The sequence below is a fragment of the Amblyraja radiata genome, unplaced genomic scaffold (assembly GCF_010909765.2).
Source record: "Amblyraja radiata isolate CabotCenter1 unplaced genomic scaffold, sAmbRad1.1.pri S110, whole genome shotgun sequence".
Lineage (NCBI taxonomy): Eukaryota > Metazoa > Chordata > Chondrichthyes > Rajiformes > Rajidae > Amblyraja > Amblyraja radiata.
In genome coordinates, this window is record NW_022630100.1 from 1,336,179 (window position 1) to 1,343,222 (window position 7,044).

Sequence of the window (7,044 nt, forward strand, 5' to 3'; positions counted from 1 at the left end):
GGTGAGATTGTGTAGACTAGGCCTGGGTACTCGAGTGTTCGGGTGCATAGGAGGAGATCTCAGTGAAACACAAAGTTTTTACAGGGCTCAGTGGGCTGGGCGCAGGAAGGATGTTTTCCCTGTCTGAGGGGTCTGGATAACGGGCACCCTCTCAGAATGTGGGCTGCACCATGTAGAACAGAGGTAAGGAGACATTACTGCACGCAGAGACTGGGGAACCTTTGGAATTCCCTGCACCGGTGGCTGTGGAGAGTCAGTCATTCAGTGCTCTTGGAGCTGAGAGCCATGGTTGTACATTACAAAATCAGGCCCTTCGGCCCATCATGTCCATGACTACCTATTTCCCAGCTATACTAATCGATTTGCCCATATTACATTGGCATTCTGCTGCACCTCACCTAGATAAGTGCCTCAAATATAATGATTAGATCTCACCACCGCCTCCTCTGTAGCATGTTCCAGATATCACCCATTCTCAGTGTAAAGGAAACTTACTACTCAGATCCACTTCAAAATTCCTTGCTCTCAAGATAAACATGCACTCTTGATTTGATATCCCTGCTGCAGCACCGATCTCTGCTGCACTCCACCAGTCACAGACCTCCAAGCAGAAACATCATCCTTCTACCGCTACTTTCTACCTCCAACCACCAAGCCAATTGTGATTACATTTCACCAGATCGCCTTGAACCCCACCTGCCTTCGCTTTCTGGACCAGCCTTACATGCGCAACATTGTCAAGTCCCTCAGTGCATTTCATATATTGATTCACAATGAGGTCAGTGTGTTCTTGGTTGTACAACCCCATCAAATGCACCCGTGAATCCCCTCTCTTTCAGCCACCCTACAACCACAAGACTCTACCCATTCTGTCTAACATCCGATCATTCAACCTCTGCTTCCTTCCATGGTCCAAGCCACCCCTCCCTCTCCCTCACCCTCCATCCAAGGAAACTGGGGCAGGTCATCTGGCCCCTCATGTTTCCTCCCATTCACTATGATCATGGCGACTCCACACCACACCTCTACCTCCTCTTTAACAACCTCAAATTGCCACTCACCTCAATATCCTCTACCTCCGATCTGCCTCCATATCTGAATAGCCCGCTTCATTCCTCCATCCCCACCGCAATCTCGGAATCTTCCTCACTCTCCGCACCCGTCCTCCCCGTCCACCCTCCCCCACCCCACGAAATTCCCTTCTCCATCACTGGATAAAACTCCGGGAGGGATGTCTATTGTCCACCGGATGTTGTTGGGGAGAAACCCCGGGCAAGGTTTCAGTTGTCCTGAGGCCGAGCGGTTTCTCCCCCGGTCCCGGGGCCGCGCTGCCCGAGTCTCCCCCCGACCCCCGGAGACTCTCTGATTCTCTGCTTCTCCCCCAGTCTCCGTCACCCTGGATGTGGAAACAGCGCATCCGGAGCTCGAGGTGTCTGAGGATCGGAAGAGGGTGAGATGGAGCGGGATCTAGAGGCGTCTCCCTGACACCGGGAAGAGGTTTACATACAGTACGTGTGTGCTGGCATCGGAGGGATTCACATCGGGGAAACATTACTGGGAGGTGAAGGTGGCGGGTGGTCGGTTATGGAGGCTGGGAGTCGCCGCAGAGGCTGTGGAGAGGAAGGGATCGGTCACACTGACCCCGGAGACCGGAGTCTGGAGCATCAGGCGTTGGGGGTGGCGGGTTTGATGCATTCACCGCCCCTCCATCCCGTCTCCCCGCCCGTCCCATCCCCGGGAGGGTGGGAGTTTATCTCAGTTACGAGTCCGGGACAGTTTCATTTTTCGACGCGGACACCAAGTCCCATCTCCACACCTTCACTGGGAATAAATTCACGGAGAAACTTTATCCTTTCTTCGAGCCTCTAGATGGAAACTGGCTGAGAATCTGCTCCGCATCAGCTCCGGGTGTGTAAAAGGGTCGGGTCCCGAGACCGACGTCAGGAGCGGTGCTCAAGGGTGTGGGGCAGAAACCCGGTGGACAACAGGTCGGCGCTGAACGGCTCTCATTAAATCCCCAAATTCCGCGTCGTGAAACCCCAGTGAGCGCGGAAATATAACCAGGGTAATGTAAATGTGGGAAGAGTGAAATAAACAGCAACTGAAATCAGAGCTGTCTGTCGATCCGTTCATTTCATCGCGTTAACTGCGTCACTTTTTGGTTCTGCCACTAGATGGCAGCAAAGCCACGTGGTGCGACCACAGACCAGCTGTAACTTTGAGAATTAACTTTGACAATTGCAGAAACAGCGGGAATCTGATTTAATAAATGACTTTAGTGACCTGTTACCAGATCTAATACTGATGACGAAATGTGTTTCCATTTGGATTTTCAGCATCTGTGTTTTGTTTTAGTTTTTCCAGTGGAATGGGTGATTGGAATGTGAGTCTGACCATAAACTGCCAACTAAAAACAGAACACGTTGTGGGCATTCAGCATGTTGGGCAGTATACAGTGTCTGGAAAGGGTTAATATATCTGAGGTACTGTGGAGCTGCGGGTAGAGCCGCTCACTCACAGGGCCAGAGACCAGGGTTCGATCCTGTCCTTGGGTGCTGTCTGTTCAGAGTTTGCACGTTCTCCCCGTGACCACGTGGCTTTCCTCCAGGTGCTCCGGCTTTCTCCCACATACAAAAGACATGTGGGTTTGTTGGTTAATTGGCCTCTGTAAATTGCTCTTTGTGTGTAGGGAGAGTTGCGACATTTAGCACAGTGCCATTTGCTTATAATGTGCATTGGAACAGACTGAACCACGCCAAGACTATTGCAATGTTCTTTATGTATTCTGTGCCAAATCATGCCATGGGACTTGTGGAGGTGTTTCTAGAAAATATAATCACGTACAAAATGCTCAAGCTACAGAAGAGTTCTGTGACACAAACATTTACAGATGCTTTCAATCCAAGAGTCAAGAGTGTTTTATTTCCACATGTCCCAGACACAACAATGACATTCTTACTTGCAGCAGCACAACAGAATATGTCAACATATTCACCCATATTATATAAAGAATGAACTGGAGACTGATGAAGGGTCTCAACCCAAAACATCACCTATTCCTTCTCTCCAGAGATGCTGCCTGACCCGCTGAGTTACTCCAGCACTTTGTGTCTATCCCTAGAAACCTTTCCTTGGTGAGGGGGGGGGGTGGCTGAGGGCTGGGAAGGGAGGAGGGTGGGGAAGCGGAGAGGGGAGGAGGGGTGGGGGGCAAGAGAGGTGAGAAAGGAGGGGAGGGAGAAGAAGAGAGGTTTAGGGGAGGGGGACAAGATGAGTACATCGATAAATGGACAATAGGTGCAGGAGGAGGCATTTCGGCCCTTCGAGCCAGGACCGCCATTCAATGTGATCATGGCTGATCATCCACAATCAGTTCCCCGTTCCTGCCTTCTCCACATATCCCTTGATTCCACCAGCACTAAGAGCTCTATCTAACTCTCGTTTGAACGCATCCAGTGAATCGGCCTCCACTGCCATCTGAGGCAGAGAATTCCACAAATCGGTCACGGTGGTGCAGCGGTAGAGTTGCTGCCTTACAGCGAATGCAGCGCCGGAGCCCCGGGTTCGGTCCCAACTACGGGCGCTCTTTGTACGGAGAGTGCACGTTCTCCCTGTGACCTGCGTGGGTTTTCTGTTTCCTCCCACACTCCAAAGACGTGCAGGTTTGTAGATTAATTGGTTTGGTGAATGTACAAATTGGCCCTCGTGGGTGTAGAATGGTGTTAGTGCGCGGGGATCGCTGGTCGGCGCGGATCCGGTGGGCCGAAGGGTCTGTTTCCGTGCTCTATCTCTAAACTAAACGATACTGCCTGTCCCACTGAGTTACTCCAGCATTGTGTGTGTGTGTGTATCTGCGGTTTAAACCAGCATCTGCGGTTCCTTCCTGCATAATATGAATGTGTTGAACGCTGGGCGCTGGTGTGTACACGTGAATACTTCTATGAATAACGTTTTATTTTACAACGTGTTCTCTGCTCTCTGGGCTGGCTTTGGCAACGTGCACTGAGACACACTTCTCTTCATCCACCTTTTATTAAGAAAATACAAAAACACAGAAACAGCGGCCGCCTCTGTCGGTGGTGGAGCTTCGCCGGTCCCAGGATCACGCGTGGTCGGGAGGGTGGGACGGTTCCCGCTGCCCAGCCCAACTTGGGGAAAGGGTGCTGGGGACTGGACCCAGTGGACACCCTCCCACCCCCAACAATGCACCCCGTGACCTGGGTGGGGATAGGGGAGGATCCAGGCAGCATCTCTGGGGAACATGGACAGGGCACAGAGTGCCGGAGTAACTCAGCGGGAGAGGCAGGTCTGAAGAAGGGTCTCGACCCGAAACGTCACCCATTCCTTCTCTACAGAGATGCTGCCCGTCCCGCTGAGTTACTCCAGCTTTTTGTGTCTATCTTTGTGTAATATGGGTGGGAGATGGAGACAAAGTCCCGGAGTAACTCAGCAGGTCAGGCAGCATTTCTGGGGAACATGGAGAGGACACAGAGTGCCGGAGTAACTCAGCGGGTCAGGCAGCATCTCTGGGGAACATGGAGAGGGCACAGAGTGCCAGAGTAACTCAGCGGTTCAGGCAGCCTTAACGCCTGTCAAGGGTTATGGGGAGAAGGCAGGAAAATGGGATTAGGAAGCAGAGATCAGCCATGATTGAATGGTGGAGTGGACTCGATGGGCCGAATGGCCAATTCTCCTCCTATAACTTGCGAGCATCTCTGAAGAGAAAGGAACAGCTGACGGTTTGGATCGAGACCCTTCTTCAGACTGAATGTGCGGGAGGGGGAGACAAAGCTGGGAGGGTTACTCCAGTCTGGGTTTTGGGGGGGGGGGCAGGAATGGGGGAGAGGGGAGGGGGCGTGGATGTGGGGAGATTCCCGGGGTGGTCAGTTGTGTTTCTGCCGTTTCCAGAAGCGTTTGACGTCGGGGTGGCCGGTGGGGGTGACCACCATCAGCCACATGGGGGGGATTTTCCCACACCAGCACTCCCAGGTCCCGCGCATAGTCACGCAGCAACTCAAAGTCCACCTGTGACAGGAACTGGTTGTACAGCACACCTGTGGGGAGAGAGAGGGGGAGGGGGAGATAGATGTGGATGGGGGGAAGTAAGGAGGGTACAATGAGAAGGGAGAGATCACCCTAAACTCGACCGTGAGATCTCGAGGCTGCTTTCTGCCCGTCCCTTCTGTCCCCATCCCCATCTCCTCCCCACTTCCTCTCACCATCCGTCTCCCCTCACCACCCACCCCCGTCTCACCTCCCCCTCCCCTCTCCCCTCCGCCCATTTCCCCATCCCCTCCCCTCTGCCCGTCCACCCCTCTCTGCCCATCCCCCCCTCCACTTCTCCCTCCCCATCCCCCTCTCTCCATCCCACTCCCCGCCCCCCTCCCTCCTGCCCCACGCCCCCCCATCCCTGACCCCCCCCCCCCCCAGTCCCCTCACTCTCCCCCCCCCCACCTCTCCCCGGTGCAGTGAGCCACCACACTGTGAACTTGCCTTCGGTGAACTGTAACCGGTCACGTTCGAGTTCCCAGAGCCGCACCTGGTCGGTGATGGTGGGAGGCAGCACCGGGGTCTGTGGGAGGCAAACACAGACTGGGTCAACGGGGAAACCACAGAGATCTCCGCCCACACTGCACAAGATCCTGTCCCCTGCAGCACCGGCCTTGACCTGCAGGTGGTGTTGTGGCTCCACGGACAGAGCCTGTGAGAGCCCACTGGCCCCTACAGCACCGGCCGTGGCCTGCAGGTGGTGGTGTCGCTCCACGGACTGAGCCTGAGAGAATACACTGAGGGTCATATTGGATCTTCTCAGTCCAACATAGAAGCTTCCCCTCACCCTCCACCGAGGAAACCAAGCCACCAGGAACTGCAGGCGCTGAAATCTGGAGCAAAAATCACAAAGTGCTGGAGTAACTCAGCGGGTCAATTAACAGGTGACGCTTCACATAGTGCTGCAGTAACTCAGCGGGTCAGGCAGCATCTCTGGAGAGAAAGGACTACGCAGTTGCAGCATGGGACCCATACACAAATAAAAACATGTCTTCCATCGAACGTGTCCAAGACAGGCAGCTCGATTTGTTACTAACCCCTATGAGAGAGAAGCGAGTGTCACCAACCTTCTGAATTCTCTGGGGTGGAAGGAACCCTCTCCAAGACAGACGTGAAGCTCACCGTTTGACCTGTTTTTACAAAATGTTAAATGGTCAGCTCGACATAGACTACAAGACCTACACCAAACCCAAACCAATTAGGAGCAGACGAGGGCATTCGATCCAATTTGTGATCCCAGCTACAAAGACAGATGTGTACAGCAATTCGTTCTTCCCCCGCACAATTAAAGCATGGAATAATCTCCACCCTACTATAGTTACCCAACCAGATGCAACTAAATTTAAAGTAGCTCTTTCTTCGCAATAACCCTTTCTGGCTTAAGTCCTCCCTTCACCACCTCCAGTTTAAATTCCATTTTGAATATTTTGGAGGACCAAGAAACCAAGAATAGGTGACGTTTCAGGTCGAGATCCTTCTTCAGACTGTAAGAAGGAACTGCAGATGCTGGTTTGTGAGAAAATGAAGGGTCTCGAACTGAAACGTCACCTCTCCACGTTCTCCAGAGATACTGTCTAACCCGCTGAGTTACTCCAGCACCCTGTGAAACGTCACCTATCCATGTTCTCCACAGATGCTGCCTGACCCGCTGAGTTACTCCAGCACTCTGTGTTTCTCCAGAAACGGAGGAAACAGGGACAGGCCCTTCGGCCCATCTTGCCCTCGATGCCCCACTGTTGATTCCATGTGCTAGCAATAAGTAGAACTGCAGATGCTGGTTTACAAAAAATACACAGACACACACACAGACACACACACAGACACAGACACACACACACACACACACACACACACACACACACACACACACACACACACACACACACACACACACACACACACACACACACACACACACACACATACACACACACACACACACACACACACACACACACACACACACACACACACACACACACACACATGGATCACACA